Consider the following 17,884-nt stretch of genomic DNA (forward strand, 5'->3'; position numbering starts at 1 on the left):
ACTGGAGACCAGTCTGCTAGCCACAGAGGCCCTATTAAATAGTGACACAACACTGGAGACCAGTCTGCTAGCCACAGAGGCCCTATTAAATAGTGACACAACACTGGAGACCAGTCTGCTAGCCAGAGGCCCTATTAAATAGTGACAACACTGGAGACCAGTCTGCTAGCCACAGAGGCCCTATTAAATAGTGACACAACACTGGAGACCAGTCTGCTAGCCAGAGGCCCTATTAAATAGTGACAACACTGGAGACCAGTCTGCTAGCCACAGAGGCCCTATTAAATAGTGACACAACACTGGAGACCAGTCTGCTAGCCAGAGGCCCTATTAAATAGTGACAACACTGGAGACCAGTCTGCTAGCCACAGAGGCCCTATTAAATAGTGACAACACTGGAGACCAGTCTGCTAGCCAGAGGCCCTATTAAATAGTGACAACACTGGAGACCAGTCTGCTAGCCAGAGGCCCTATTAAATAGTGACACAACACTGGAGACCAGTCTGCTAGCCAGAGGCCCTATTAAATAGTGACACAACACTGGAGACCAGTCTGCTAGCCAGAGGCCCTATTAAATAGTGACAACACTGGAGACCAGTCTGCTAGCCAGAGGCCCTATTAAATAGTGACAACACTGGAGACCAGTCTGCTAGCCAGAGGCCCTATTAAATAGTGACACAACACTGGAGACCAGTCTGCTAGCCAGAGGCCCTATTAAATAGTGACAACACTGGAGACCAGTCTGCTAGCCAGAGGCCCTATTAAATAGTGACACAACACTGGAGACCAGTCTGCTAGCCACAGAGGCCCTATTAAATAGTGACAACACTGGAGACCAGTCTGCTAGCCAGAGGCCCTATTAAATAGTGACACAACACTGGAGACCAGTCTGCTAGCCACAGAGGCCCTATTAAATAGTGACACAACACTGGAGACCAGTCTGCTAGCCACAGAGGCCCTATTAAATAGTGACACAACACTGGAGACCAGTCTGCTAGCCAGAGGCCCTATTAAATAGTGACAACACTGGAGACCAGTCTGCTAGCCACAGAGGCCCTATTAAATAGTGACAACACTGGAGACCAGTCTGCTAGCCACAGAGGCCCTATTAAATAGTGACACAACACTGGAGACCAGTCTGCTAGCCACAGAGGCCCTATTAAATAGTGACAACACTGGAGACCAGTCTGCTAGCCAGAGGCCCTATTAAATAGTGACACAACACTGGAGACCAGTCTGCTAGCCACAGAGGCCCTATTAAATAGTGACACAACACTGGAGACCAGTCTGCTAGCCACAGAGGCCCTATTAAATAGTGACACAACACTGGAGACCAGTCTGCTAGCCACAGAGGCCCTATTAAATAGTGACAACACTGGAGACCAGTCTGCTAGCCAGAGGCCCTATTAAATAGTGACAACACTGGAGACCAGTCTGCTAGCCAGAGGCCCTATTAAATAGTGACACAACACTGGAGACCAGTCTGCTAGCCAGAGGCCCTATTAAATAGTGACAACACTGGAGACCAGTCTGCTAGCCACAGAGGCCCTATTAAATAGTGACAACACTGGAGACCAGTCTGCTAGCCAGAGGCCCTATTAAATAGTGACAACACTGGAGACCAGTCTGCTAGCCACAGAGGCCCTATTAAATAGTGAACAACACTGGAGACCAGTCTGCTAGCCAGAGGCCCTATTAAATAGTGACACAACACTGGAGACCAGTCTGCTAGCCAGAGGCCCTATTAAATAGTGACAACACTGGAGACCAGTCTGCTAGCCACAGAGGCCCTATTAAATAGTGACAACACTGGAGACCAGTCTGCTAGCCAGAGGCCCTATTAAATAGTGACACAACACTGGAGACCAGTCTGCTAGCCAGAGGCCCTATTAAATAGTGACACAACACTGGAGACCAGTCTGCTAGCCAGAGGCCCTATTAAATAGTGACAACACTGGAGACCAGTCTGCTAGCCACAGAGGCCCTATTAAATAGTGACAACACTGGAGACCAGTCTGCTAGCCACAGAGGCCCTATTAAATAGTGACAACACTGGAGACCAGTCTGCTAGCCAGAGGCCCTATTAAATAGTGACAACACTGGAGACCAGTCTGCTAGCCACAGAGGCCCTATTAAATAGTGACAACACTGGAGACCAGTCTGCTAGCCACAGAGGCCCTATTAAATAGTGACAACACTGGAGACCAGTCTGCTAGCCACAGAGGCCCTATTAAATAGTGACACAACACTGGAGACCAGTCTGCTAGCCAGAGGCCCTATTAAATAGTGACAACACTGGAGACCAGTCTGCTAGCCAGAGGCCCTATTAAATAGTGACACAACACTGGAGACCAGTCTGCTAGCCAGAGGCCCTATTAAATAGTGACAACACTGGAGACCAGTCTGCTAGCCACAGAGGCCCTATTAAATAGTGACAACACTGGAGACCAGTCTGCTAGCCAGAGGCCCTATTAAATAGTGACACAACACTGGAGACCAGTCTGCTAGCCAGAGGCCCTATTAAATAGTGACACAACACTGGAGACCAGTCTGCTAGCCACAGAGGCCCTATTAAATAGTGACAACACTGGAGACCAGTCTGCTAGCCAGAGGCCCTATTAAATAGTGACACAACACTGGAGACCAGTCTGCTAGCCAGAGGCCCTATTAAATAGTGACACAACACTGGAGACCAGTCTGCTAGCCACAGGCCCTATTAAATAGTGACAACACTGGAGACCAGTCTGCTAGCCACAGAGGCCCTATTAAATAGTGACACAACACTGGAGACCAGTCTGCTAGCCAGAGGCCCTATTAAATAGTGACAACACTGGAGACCAGTCTGCTAGCCAGAGGCCCTATTAAATAGTGACAACACTGGAGACCAGTCTGCTAGCCAGAGGCCCTATTAAATAGTGACACAACACTGGAGACCAGTCTGCTAGCCACAGAGGCCCTATTAAATAGTGACAACACTGGAGACCAGTCTGCTAGCCAGAGGCCCTTGTCACGATCGCCTATGAAATACGACCTAAGCGCAGCGTTGGGAGTGAACATGACTTTAATGTTGAAATAACGACAAAACAAAACACGATCCGTAACGTCCTCAGTACATAGACTGGAACATAGAACAAAACCCACAACCCCCAACGGAAAACAAACAGATTAAATATGGCTCCCAATCAGAGATAACGAGCCGACAGCTGACACTCGTTACCTCCGATTGGGAGTCACTTGACCAAACACATAGAAATACACCCAAAAGAATGAACAACCCTGGCTCAATATTCCAGAGTCCCGGAGCCAGGGCGTTACAGTGACTCCTCAAAGGCGCGGACCGCGACCGCAGCCTCAACAAGGGCTACACAAGGGAGGGCTGGGTGGGCACACCTCCTCGGCGGCGGCTCGGCTCCGGCTCCGGCCCTGATCCCCACTCCCTCTCCAACCCCCCAAAGTACCCCCGGTCCTGTCTAGCCCCGCTGGCCGTGAGCCGGACTGACGACACGCGCCCTGGCTTGGTGCGTGGAACAGGAATGGGCCTTACCAGGCTGACGACTCGCCCCCTGGCTTGGTGCGAGTGGCAGGAACAGGCCGGGCCGGGCTGGCGACGCGCACCGTATCCCTGGTGCGAGTGGCATGAACAGGCCGGGTCGGGCTGGCGACGCGCACCGTATCCCTGGTGCGAGTGGCCGGAACAGGCCGGGCCGGGCTGGCGACGTGCACCGTATCCCCGGTGCGAGTGGCCGAACAGGCCGGGTCGGGCTGGCGACGCGCACCGTATCCCTGGATGCGAGTGCCCGGAACAGGCCGGGCAGGGGCTGTCGACGCACACCGTATCCTTGGTGCGTGGAGCAGGAACAGGCCGGGCAGGGCTGTCGACGCACACCGTATCCTGGTGCGTGGAGCAGGGACAGGCCGGGCAGGGCTGGTCGACGCACACCGTATCCTTGGTGCGTGGAGCAGGGACAGGCCGGGCAGGGCTGTCGACGCACACCGTATCCTTGGTGCGTGGAGCAGGGACAGGCCGGGCAGGACTGTCGACGCACACCGTATCCTTGGTGCGTGGAGCAGGGACAGGCCGGGCTGGGCTGGCAAAACGCACCACAGACTTGGTGCGGGGCGCAGGAACAGGCCGAGCTGGGCTGGCGACGCACCCCGTAGGCTTGGTGCGTTGAGCAGGGACAGACAGAACCGCACTGGGGACACACCCCCTGGCCCTACACGGGGATCAGGAACGGGCCGGACCGGACTGGAAACACCCCCCAGTACCTCTCGCCGTGCCTCCACACTTTCCATCCCCTTCGTAACCAGTGGCCCCCTTAAACTGGCGGCCATATCTGCCAACCTCTTGCACTCCTCCGGGCCGTACACCTTCTGCCCCGACGTCGTGAGCCCCCCCCTAAAAAATTTCTGGGGGTCTCTCCTCTCGGTGGACCAGGCCTCCATAGTCCTCTCTCCCAACCTTCGCTCTTCTGGCTCCACCACTCGTTATCCAACTGCTGCTTGGTCTCGTTGTGGTGGGTTTTTCTGTCACGATCGCATGAAATACGACCAAAGCGCAGCGTTGGGAGGAACATGACTTTAATGTTGAAATAACGACAAAACAAAACACGATCCGTAACGTCCTCAGTACATAGACTGAACATAGAACAAAAACCCACAACCCCCAACGGAAAACAAACAGATTAAATATGGCTCCCAATCAGAGATAACGAGCCGACAGCTGACACTCGTTACCTCCGATTGGGAGTCACTTGACCAAACACATAGAAATACACCCAAAAGAATGAACAACCCTGGCTCAATATTCAGAGTCCCGGAGCCAGGGCGTTACAGCCCTATTAAATAGTGACAACACTGGAGACCAGTCTGCTAGCCAGAGGCCCTATTAAATAGTGACACAACACTGGAGACCAGTCTGCTAGCACAGAGGCCCTATTAAATAGTGACAACACTGGAGACCAGTCTGCTAGCCAGAGGCCCTATTAAATAGTGACACAACACTGGAGACCAGTCTGCTAGCCAGAGGCCCTATTAAATAGTGACACAACACTGGAGACCAGTCTGCTAGCCAGAGGCCCTATTAAATAGTGACACAACACTGGAGACCAGTCTGCTAGCCACAGAGGCCCTATTAAATAGTGACACAACACTGGAGACCAGTCTGCTAGCCAGAGGCCCTATTAAATAGTGACACAACACTGGAGACCAGTCTGCTAGCCAGAGGCCCTATTAAATAGTGACAACACTGGAGACCAGTCTGCTAGCCACAGAGGCCCTATTAAATAGTGACACAACACTGGAGACCAGTCTGCTAGCCAGAGGCCCTATTAAATAGTGACACAACACTGGAGACCAGTCTGCTAGCCACAGAGGCCCTATTAAATAGTGACAACACTGGAGACCAGTCTGCTAGCCAGAGGCCCTATTAAATAGTGACAACACTGGAGACCAGTCTGCTAGCCAGAGGCCCTATTAAATAGTGACAACACTGGAGACCAGTCTGCTAGCCAGAGGCCCTATTAAATAGTGACACAACACTGGAGACCAGTCTGCTAGCCACAGAGGCCCTATTAAATAGTGACAACACTGGAGACCAGTCTGCTAGCCACAGAGGCCCTATTAAATAGTGACACAACACTGGAGACCAGTCTGCTAGCCAGAGGCCCTATTAAATAGTGACACAACACTGGAGACCAGTCTGCTAGCCACAGGCCCTATTAAATAGTGACAACACTGGAGACCAGTCTGCTAGCCATAGAGGCCCTATTAAATAGTGACACAACACTGGAGACCAGTCTGCTAGCCAGAGGCCCTATTAAATAGTGACAACACTGGAGACCAGTCTGCTAGCCAGAGGCCCTATTAAATAGTGACAACACTGGAGACCAGTCTGCTAGCCAGAGGCCCTATTAAATAGTGACAACACTGGAGACCAGTCTGCTAGCCAGAGGCCCTATTAAATAGTGACAACACTGGAGACCAGTCTGCTAGCCACAGAGGCCCTATTAAATAGTGACAACACTGGAGACCAGTCTGCTAGCCACAGAGGCCCTATTAAATAGTGACAACACTGGAGACCAGTCTGCTAGCCACAGAGGCCCTATTAAATAGTGACACAACACTGGAGACCAGTCTGCTAGCCACAGAGGCCCTATTAAATAGTGACACAACACTGGAGACCAGTCTGCTAGCCAGAGGCCCTATTAAATAGTGACACAACACTGGAGACCAGTCTGCTAGCCAGAGGCCCTATTAAATAGTGACACAACACTGGAGACCAGTCTGCTAGCCACAGAGGCCCTATTAAATAGTGACAACACTGGAGACCAGTCTGCTAGCCAGAGGCCCTATTAAATAGTGACACAACACTGGAGACCAGTCTGCTAGCCACAGAGGCCCTATTAAATAGTGACACAACACTGGAGACCAGTCTGCTAGCCACAGAGGCCCTATTAAATAGTGACAACACTGGAGACCAGTCTGCTAGCCAGAGGCCCTATTAAATAGTGACAACACTGGAGACCAGTCTGCTAGCCAGAGGCCCTATTAAATAGTGAACAACACTGGAGACCAGTCTGCTAGCCACAGAGGCCCTATTAAATAGTGACAACACTGGAGACCAGTCTGCTAGCCAGAGGCCCTATTAAATAGTGACAACACTGGAGACCAGTCTGCTAGCCAGAGGCCCTATTAAATAGTGACACAACACTGGAGACCAGTCTGCTAGCCACAGAGGCCCTATTAAATAGTGCACAACACTGGAGACCAGTCTGCTAGCCAGAGGCCCTATTAAATAGTGACACAACACTGGAGACCAGTCTGCTAGCCCAGAGGCCCTATTAAATAGTGACAACACTGGAGACCAGTCTGCTAGCCACAGAGGCCCTATTAAATAGTGACACAACACTGGAGACCAGTCTGCTAGCACAGAGGCCCTATTAAATAGTGACACAACACTGGAGACCAGTCTGCTAGCCACAGAGGCCCTATTAAATAGTGACACAACACTGGAGACCAGTCTGCTAGCCAGAGGCCCTATTAAATAGTGACACAACACTGGAGACCAGTCTGCTAGCCACAGAGGCCCTATTAAATAGTGACAACACTGGAGACCAGTCTGCTAGCCACAGAGGCCCTATTAAATAGTGACACAACACTGGAGACCAGTCTGCTAGCCAGAGGCCCTATTAAATAGTGACACAACACTGGAGACCAGTCTGCTAGCCAGAGGCCCTATTAAATAGTGACACAACACTGGAGACCAGTCTGCTAGCCACAGAGGCCCTATTAAATAGTGACACAACACTGGAGACCAGTCTGCTAGCCAGAGGCCCTATTAAATAGTGACACAACACTGGAGACCAGTCTGCTAGCCACAGAGGCCCTATTAAATAGTGACACAACACTGGAGACCAGTCTGCTAGCCAGAGGCCCTATTAAATAGTGACACAACACTGGAGACCAGTCTGCTAGCCATAGAGGCCCTATTAAATAGTGACACAACACTGGAGACCAGTCTGCTAGCCAGAGGCCCTATTAAATAGTGACAACACTGGAGACCAGTCTGCTAGCCATAGAGGCCCTATTAAATAGTGACAACACTGGAGACCAGTCTGCTAGCCAGAGAGGCCCTATTAAATAGTGACAACACTGGAGACCAGTCTGCTAGCCACAGAGGCCCTATTAAATAGTGACACAACACTGGAGACCAGTCTGCTAGCCAGAGGCCCTATTAAATAGTGACAACACTGGAGACCAGTCTGCTAGCCAGAGGCCCTATTAAATAGTGACAACACTGGAGACCAGTCTGCTAGCCAGAGGCCCTATTAAATAGTGACAACACTGGAGACCAGTCTGCTAGCCAGAGGCCCTATTAAATAGTGACAACACTGGAGACCAGTCTGCTAGCACAGAGGCCCTATTAAATAGTGACAACACTGGAGACCAGTCTGCTAGCCAGAGGCCCTATTAAATAGTGACACAACACTGGAGACCAGTCTGCTAGCCACAGAGGCCCTATTAAATAGTGACAACACTGGAGACCAGTCTGCTAGCCACAGAGGCCCTATTAAATAGTGACACAACACTGGAGACCAGTCTGCTAGCCACAGAGGCCCTATTAAATAGTGACAACACTGGAGACCAGTCTGCTAGCCATAGAGGCCCTATTAAATAGTGACACAACACTGGAGACCAGTCTGCTAGCCAGAGGCCCTATTAAATAGTGACAACACTGGAGACCAGTCTGCTAGCCACAGAGGCCCTATTAAATAGTGACACAACACTGGAGACCAGTCTGCTAGCCAGAGGCCCTATTAAATAGTGCACAACACTGGAGACCAGTCTGCTAGCCACAGAGGCCCTATTAAATAGTGACACAACACTGGAGACCAGTCTGCTAGCCAGAGGCCCTATTAAATAGTGACACAACACTGGAGACCAGTCTGCTAGCCAGAGGCCCTATTAAATAGTGACAACACTGGAGACCAGTCTGCTAGCCACAGAGGCCCTATTAAATAGTGACAACACTGGAGACCAGTCTGCTAGCACAGAGGCCCTATTAAATAGTGACAACACTGGAGACCAGTCTGCTAGCCAGAGGCCCTATTAAATAGTGACACAACACTGGAGACCAGTCTGCTAGCCAGAGGCCCTATTAAATAGTGACAACACTGGAGACCAGTCTGCTAGCCAGAGGCCCTATTAAATAGTGACAACACTGGAGACCAGTCTGCTAGCCACAGAGGCCCTATTAAATAGTGACACAACACTGGAGACCAGTCTGCTAGCCACAGAGGCCCTATTAAATAGTGACACAACACTGGAGACCAGTCTGCTAGCACAGAGGCCCTATTAAATAGTGACAACACTGGAGACCAGTCTGCTAGCCAGAGGCCCTATTAAATAGTGACACAACACTGGAGACCAGTCTGCTAGCCACAGAGGCCCTATTAAATAGTGACACAACACTGGAGACCAGTCTGCTAGCCAGAGGCCCTATTAAATAGTGACAACACTGGAGACCAGTCTGCTAGCCACAGAGGCCCTATTAAATAGTGACAACACTGGAGACCAGTCTGCTAGCCAGAGGCCCTATTAAATAGTGACACAACACTGGAGACCAGTCTGCTAGCCAGAGGCCCTATTAAATAGTGACACAACACTGGAGACCAGTCTGCTAGCCACAGAGGCCCTATTAAATAGTGACAACACTGGAGACCAGTCTGCTAGCCACAGAGGCCCTATTAAATAGTGACACAACACTGGAGACCAGTCTGCTAGCCACAGAGGCCCTATTAAATAGTGACACAACACTGGAGACCAGTCTGCTAGCCAGAGGCCCTATTAAATAGTGACACAACACTGGAGACCAGTCTGCTAGCACAGAGGCCCTATTAAATAGTGACACAACACTGGAGACCAGTCTGCTAGCCAGAGGCCCTATTAAATAGTGACACAACACTGGAGACCAGTCTGCTAGCCAGAGGCCCTATTAAATAGTGACACAACACTGGAGACCAGTCTGCTAGCACAGAGGCCCTATTAAATAGTGACACAACACTGGAGACCAGTCTGCTAGCCAGAGGCCCTATTAAATAGTGACAACACTGGAGACCAGTCTGCTAGCCACAGAGGCCCTATTAAATAGTGACAACACTGGAGACCAGTCTGCTAGCCAGAGGCCCTATTAAATAGTGACACAACACTGGAGACCAGTCTGCTAGCCACAGAGGCCCTATTAAATAGTGACAACACTGGAGACCAGTCTGCTAGCCAGAGGCCCTATTAAATAGTGACAACACTGGAGACCAGTCTGCTAGCCAGAGGCCCTATTAAATAGTGACAACACTGGAGACCAGTCTGCTAGCCACAGAGGCCCTATTAAATAGTGACAACACTGGAGACCAGTCTGCTAGCCAGAGGCCCTATTAAATAGTGACACAACACTGGAGACCAGTCTGCTAGCCACAGAGGCCCTATTAAATAGTGACAACACTGGAGACCAGTCTGCTAGCCAGAGGCCCTATTAAATAGTGACACAACACTGGAGACCAGTCTGCTAGCCAGAGGCCCTATTAAATAGTGACACAACACTGGAGACCAGTCTGCTAGCCACAGAGGCCCTATTAAATAGTGACACAACACTGGAGACCAGTCTGCTAGCCAGAGGCCCTATTAAATAGTGACACAACACTGGAGACCAGTCTGCTAGCCAGAGGCCCTATTAAATAGTGACACAACACTGGAGACCAGTCTGCTAGCCACAGAGGCCCTATTAAATAGTGACAACACTGGAGACCAGTCTGCTAGCCACAGAGGCCCTATTAAATAGTGACAACACTGGAGACCAGTCTGCTAGCCACAGAGGCCCTATTAAATAGTGACAACACTGGAGACCAGTCTGCTAGCCAGAGGCCCTATTAAATAGTGACACAACACTGGAGACCAGTCTGCTAGCCACAGAGGCCCTATTAAATAGTGACACAACACTGGAGACCAGTCTGCTAGCACAGAGGCCCTATTAAATAGTGACAACACTGGAGACCAGTCTGCTAGCACAGAGGCCCTATTAAATAGTGACAACACTGGAGACCAGTCTGCTAGCCACAGAGGCCCTATTAAATAGTGACAACACTGGAGACCAGTCTGCTAGCCCAGAGGCCCTATTAAATAGTGACACAACACTGGAGACCAGTCTGCTAGCCAGAGGCCCTATTAAATAGTGACAACACTGGAGACCAGTCTGCTAGCCAGAGGCCCTATTAAATAGTGACACAACACTGGAGACCAGTCTGCTAGCCAGAGGCCCTATTAAATAGTGACAACACTGGAGACCAGTCTGCTAGCCAGAGGCCCTATTAAATAGTGACAACACTGGAGACCAGTCTGCTAGCCACAGAGGCCCTATTAAATAGTGACAACACTGGAGACCAGTCTGCTAGCCACAGAGGCCCTATTAAATAGTGACAACACTGGAGACCAGTCTGCTAGCCAGAGGCCCTATTAAATAGTGACAACACTGGAGACCAGTCTGCTAGCCACAGAGGCCCTATTAAATAGTGACAACACTGGAGACCAGTCTGCTAGCCACAGAGGCCCTATTAAATAGTGACACAACACTGGAGACCAGTCTGCTAGCCACAGAGGCCCTATTAAATAGTGACACAACACTGGAGACCAGTCTGCTAGCACAGAGGCCCTATTAAATAGTGACACAACACTGGAGACCAGTCTGCTAGCCAGAGGCCCTATTAAATAGTGCACAACACTGGAGACCAGTCTGCTAGCCACAGAGGCCCTATTAAATAGTGACACAACACTGGAGACCAGTCTGCTAGCCAGAGGCCCTATTAAATAGTGACACAACACTGGAGACCAGTCTGCTAGCCAGAGGCCCTATTAAATAGTGACAACACTGGAGACCAGTCTGCTAGCCACAGAGGCCCTATTAAATAGTGACACAACACTGGAGACCAGTCTGCTAGCCAGAGGCCCTATTAAATAGTGACACAACACTGGAGACCAGTCTGCTAGCCAGAGGCCCTATTAAATAGTGACACAACACTGGAGACCAGTCTGCTAGCCAGAGGCCCTATTAAATAGTGACACAACACTGGAGACCAGTCTGCTAGCCACAGAGGCCCTATTAAATAGTGACAACACTGGAGACCAGTCTGCTAGCCACAGAGGCCCTATTAAATAGTGACACAACACTGGAGACCAGTCTGCTAGCCACAGAGGCCCTATTAAATAGTGACACAACACTGGAGACCAGTCTGCTAGCCAGAGGCCCTATTAAATAGTGACACAACACTGGAGACCAGTCTGCTAGCACAGAGGCCCTATTAAATAGTGCACAACACTGGAGACCAGTCTGCTAGCCAGAGGCCCTATTAAATAGTGACACAACACTGGAGACCAGTCTGCTAGCCACAGAGGCCCTATTAAATAGTGACACAACACTGGAGACCAGTCTGCTAGCACAGAGGCCCTATTAAATAGTGACACAACACTGGAGACCAGTCTGCTAGCCAGAGGCCCTATTAAATAGTGACAACACTGGAGACCAGTCTGCTAGCACAGAGGCCCTATTAAATAGTGACACAACACTGGAGACCAGTCTGCTAGCCACAGAGGCCCTATTAAATAGTGACACAACACTGGAGACCAGTCTGCTAGCACAGAGGCCCTATTAAATAGTGACACAACACTGGAGACCAGTCTGCTAGCCAGAGGCCCTATTAAATAGTGACAACACTGGAGACCAGTCTGCTAGCCAGAGGCCCTATTAAATAGTGACACAACACTGGAGACCAGTCTGCTAGCCAGAGGCCCTATTAAATAGTGACACAACACTGGAGACCAGTCTGCTAGCCACAGAGGCCCTATTAAATAGTGCACAACACTGGAGACCAGTCTGCTAGCCACAGAGGCCCTATTAAATAGTGACACAACACTGGAGACCAGTCTGCTAGCCAGAGGCCCTATTAAATAGTGACACAACACTGGAGACCAGTCTGCTAGCCAGAGGCCCTATTAAATAGTGACACAACACTGGAGACCAGTCTGCTAGCCAGAGGCCCTATTAAATAGTGACACAACACTGGAGACCAGTCTGCTAGCCAGAGGCCCTATTAAATAGTGACACAACACTGGAGACCAGTCTGCTAGCCAGAGGCCCTATTAAATAGTGCACAACACTGGAGACCAGTCTGCTAGCCAGAGGCCCTATTAAATAGTGACACAACACTGGAGACCAGTCTGCTAGCCAGAGGCCCTATTAAATAGTGACAACACTGGAGACCAGTCTGCTAGCCACAGAGGCCCTATTAAATAGTGACAACACTGGAGACCAGTCTGCTAGCCAGAGGCCCTATTAAATAGTGACAACACTGGAGACCAGTCTGCTAGCCAGAGGCCCTATTAAATAGTGACAACACTGGAGACCAGTCTGCTAGCCACAGAGGCCCTATTAAATAGTGACAAACACTGGAGACCAGTCTGCTAGCCAGAGGCCCTATTAAATAGTGACACAACACTGGAGACCAGTCTGCTAGCCACAGAGGCCCTATTAAATAGTGACACAACACTGGAGACCAGTCTGCTAGCCAGAGGCCCTATTAAATAGTGACAACACTGGAGACCAGTCTGCTAGCCAGAGGCCCTATTAAATAGTGACAACACTGGAGACCAGTCTGCTAGCCAGAGGCCCTATTAAATAGTGACACAACACTGGAGACCAGTCTGCTAGCCAGAGGCCCTATTAAATAGTGACAACACTGGAGACCAGTCTGCTAGCCAGAGGCCCTATTAAATAGTGACACAACACTGGAGACCAGTCTGCTAGCCAGAGGCCCTATTAAATAGTGACACAACACTGGAGACCAGTCTGCTAGCACAGAGGCCCTATTAAATAGTGACAACACTGGAGACCAGTCTGCTAGCCAGAGGCCCTATTAAATAGTGACAACACTGGAGACCAGTCTGCTAGCCACAGAGGCCCTATTAAATAGTGACAACACTGGAGACCAGTCTGCTAGCCACAGAGGCCCTATTAAATAGTGACACAACACTGGAGACCAGTCTGCTAGCCACAGAGGCCCTATTAAATAGTGACACAACACTGGAGACCAGTCTGCTAGCCACAGAGGCCCTATTAAATAGTGACAACACTGGAGACCAGTCTGCTAGCCACAGAGGCCCTATTAAATAGTGACACAACACTGGAGACCAGTCTGCTAGCCAGAGGCCCTATTAAATAGTGACACAACACTGGAGACCAGTCTGCTAGCCAAGAGGCCCTATTAAATAGTGACACAACACTGGAGACCAGTCTGCTAGCCACAGAGGCCCTATTAAATAGTGACAACACTGGAGACCAGTCTGCTAGCCAGAGGCCCTATTAAATAGTGACAACACTGGAGACCAGTCTGCTAGCCAGAGGCCCTATTAAATAGTGACACAACACTGGAGACCAGTCTGCTAGCCAGAGGCCCTATTAAATAGTGACACAACACTGGAGACCAGTCTGCTAGCCAGAGGCCCTATTAAATAGTGACACAACACTGGAGACCAGTCTGCTAGCACAGAGGCCCTATTAAATAGTGACAACACTGGAGACCAGTCTGCTAGCCACAGAGGCCCTATTAAATAGTGACACAACACTGGAGACCAGTCTGCTAGCCAGAGGCCCTATTAAATAGTGACAACACTGGAGACCAGTCTGCTAGCCAGAGGCCCTATTAAATAGTGACACAACACTGGAGACCAGTCTGCTAGCCAGAGGCCCTATTAAATAGTGACAACACTGGAGACCAGTCTGCTAGCCAGAGGCCCTATTAAATAGTGACAACACTGGAGACCAGTCTGCTAGCCAGAGGCCCTATTAAATAGTGACACAACACTGGAGACCAGTCTGCTAGCCACAGAGGCCCTATTAAATAGTGACAACACTGGAGACCAGTCTGCTAGCCAGAGGCCCTATTAAATAGTGACAACACTGGAGACCAGTCTGCTAGCCACAGAGGCCCTATTAAATAGTGACACAACACTGGAGACCAGTCTGCTAGCCAGAGGCCCTATTAAATAGTGACACAACACTGGAGACCAGTCTGCTAGCCAGAGGCCCTATTAAATAGTGACAACACTGGAGACCAGTCTGCTAGCCAGAGGCCCTATTAAATAGTGACACAACACTGGAGACCAGTCTGCTAGCCACAGAGGCCCTATTAAATAGTGACACAACACTGGAGACCAGTCTGCTAGCCAGAGGCCCTATTAAATAGTGACACAACACTGGAGACCAGTCTGCTAGCCACAGAGGCCCTATTAAATAGTGACAACACTGGAGACCAGTCTGCTAGCCACAGAGGCCCTATTAAATAGTGACACAACACTGGAGACCAGTCTGCTAGCCAGAGGCCCTATTAAATAGTGCACAACACTGGAGACCAGTCTGCTAGCCACAGAGGCCCTATTAAATAGTGACAACACTGGAGACCAGTCTGCTAGCCACAGAGGCCCTATTAAATAGTGACAACACTGGAGACCAGTCTGCTAGCCACAGAGGCCCTATTAAATAGTGACAACACTGGAGACCAGTCTGCTAGCCAGAGGCCCTATTAAATAGTGACAACACTGGAGACCAGTCTGCTAGCCACAGAGGCCCTATTAAATAGTGCACAACACTGGAGACCAGTCTGCTAGCCACAGAGGCCCTATTAAATAGTGACAACACTGGAGACCAGTCTGCTAGCCAGAGGCCCTATTAAATAGTGACAACACTGGAGACCAGTCTGCTAGCCAGAGGCCCTATTAAATAGTGACACAACACTGGAGACCAGTCTGCTAGCCACAGAGGCCCTATTAAATAGTGACACAACACTGGAGACCAGTCTGCTAGCCAGAGGCCCTATTAAATAGTGACACAACACTGGAGACCAGTCTGCTAGCCTAGAGGCCCTATTAAATAGTGACACAACACTGGAGACCAGTCTGCTAGCCAGAGGCCCTATTAAATAGTGACAACACTGGAGACCAGTCTGCTAGCCAGAGGCCCTATTAAATAGTGACACAACACTGGAGACCAGTCTGCTAGCCAGAGGCCCTATTAAATAGTGACACAACACTGGAGACCAGTCTGCTAGCCAGAGGCCCTATTAAATAGTGACAACACTGGAGACCAGTCTGCTAGCCACAGAGGCCCTATTAAATAGTGACAACACTGGAGACCAGTCTGCTAGCCACAGAGGCCCTATTAAATAGTGACAACACTGGAGACCAGTCTGCTAGCCACAGAGGCCCTATTAAATAGTGACACAACACTGGAGACCAGTCTGCTAGCCAGAGGCCCTATTAAATAGTGACAACACTGGAGACCAGTCTGCTAGCCACAGAGGCCCTATTAAATAGTGACACAACACTGGAGACCAGTCTGCTAGCCACAGAGGCCCTATTAAATAGTGACAACACTGGAGACCAGTCTGCTAGCCAGAGGCCCTATTAAATAGTGACACAACACTGGAGACCAGTCTGCTAGCCACAGAGGCCCTATTAAATAGTGACAACACTGGAGACCAGTCTGCTAGCCACAGAGGCCCTATTAAATAGTGACACAACACTGGAGACCAGTCTGCTAGCCACAGAGGCCCTATTAAATAGTGACACAACACTGGAGACCAGTCTGCTAGCACAGAGGCCCTATTAAATAGTGACACAACACTGGAGACCAGTCTGCTAGCCAGAGGCCCTATTAAATAGTGACACAACACTGGAGACCAGTCTGCTAGCACAGAGGCCCTATTAAATAGTGACACAACACTGGAGACCAGTCTGCTAGCCACAGAGGCCCTATTAAATAGTGACAACACTGGAGACCAGTCTGCTAGCCAGAGGCCCTATTAAATAGTGACACAACACTGGAGACCAGTCTGCTAGCACAGAGGCCCTATTAAATAGTGAACAACACTGGAGACCAGTCTGCTAGCCAGAGGCCCTATTAAATAGTGACAACACTGGAGACCAGTCTGCTAGCCACAGAGGCCCTATTAAATAGTGACAACACTGGAGACCAGTCTGCTAGCCAGAGGCCCTATTAAATAGTGACAACACTGGAGACCAGTCTGCTAGCCACAGAGGCCCTATTAAATAGTGACAACACTGGAGACCAGTCTGCTAGCCAGAGGCCCTATTAAATAGTGACAACACTGGAGACCAGTCTGCTAGCCACAGAGGCCCTATTAAATAGTGACAACACTGGAGACCAGTCTGCTAGCCAGAGGCCCTATTAAATAGTGACAACACTGGAGACCAGTCTGCTAGCCACAGAGGCCCTATTAAATAGTGACACAACACTGGAGACCAGTCTGCTAGCCAGAGGCCCTATTAAATAGTGACAACACTGGAGACCAGTCTGCTAGCCAGAGGCCCTATTAAATAGTGACACAACACTGGAGACCAGTCTGCTAGCCACAGAGGCCCTATTAAATAGTGACACAACACTGGAGACCAGTCTGCTAGCCACAGAGGCCCTATTAAATAGTGACACAACACTGGAGACCAGTCTGCTAGCCAGAGGCCCTATTAAATAGTGACACAACACTGGAGACCAGTCTGCTAGCCACAGAGGCCCTATTAAATAGTGACACAACACTGGAGACCAGTCTGCTAGCCACAGAGGCCCTATTAAATAGTGACAACACTGGAGACCAGTCTGCTAGCCAGAGGCCCTATTAAATAGTGCACAACACTGGAGACCAGTCTGCTAGCCACAGAGGCCCTATTAAATAGTGACAACACTGGAGACCAGTCTGCTAGCCAGAGGCCCTATTAAATAGTGACACAACACTGGAGACCAGTCTGCTAGCCACAGAGGCCCTATTAAATAGTGACACAACACTGGAGACCAGTCTGCTAGCCAGAGGCCCTATTAAATAGTGACACAACACTGGAGACCAGTCTGCTAGCCAGAGGCCCTATTAAATAGTGACACAACACTGGAGACCAGTCTGCTAGCCACAGAGGCCCTATTAAATAGTGACACAACACTGGAGACCAGTCTGCTAGCCACAGAGGCCCTATTAAATAGTGACACAACACTGGAGACCAGTCTGCTAGCCACAGAGGCCCTATTAAATAGTGACAACACTGGAGACCAGTCTGCTAGCACAGAGGCCCTATTAAATAGTGACACAACACTGGAGACCAGTCTGCTAGCCACAGAGGCCCTATTAAATAGTGACAACACTGGAGACCAGTCTGCTAGCCAGAGGCCCTATTAAATAGTGACACAACACTGGAGACCAGTCTGCTAGCCAGAGGCCCTATTAAATAGTGACACAACACTGGAGACCAGTCTGCTAGCCACAGAGGCCCTATTAAA

General features: G+C 50.0%; 1 protein-coding gene across 2 annotated transcripts in view; it reads right to left on the bottom strand.

Annotated features, from left to right (window-relative positions):
* prom1b (prominin 1 b) overlaps positions 1-17,884 on the bottom strand; it is a 124,310-nt gene that overhangs the window by 58,188 nt on the left and 48,238 nt on the right. The gene's annotated exons all lie outside the window — the stretch shown is intronic.

Source organism: Coregonus clupeaformis, unplaced genomic scaffold (genome assembly GCF_020615455.1).
Source record: "Coregonus clupeaformis isolate EN_2021a unplaced genomic scaffold, ASM2061545v1 scaf0703, whole genome shotgun sequence".
Classification (NCBI taxonomy): domain Eukaryota; kingdom Metazoa; phylum Chordata; class Actinopteri; order Salmoniformes; family Salmonidae; genus Coregonus; species Coregonus clupeaformis.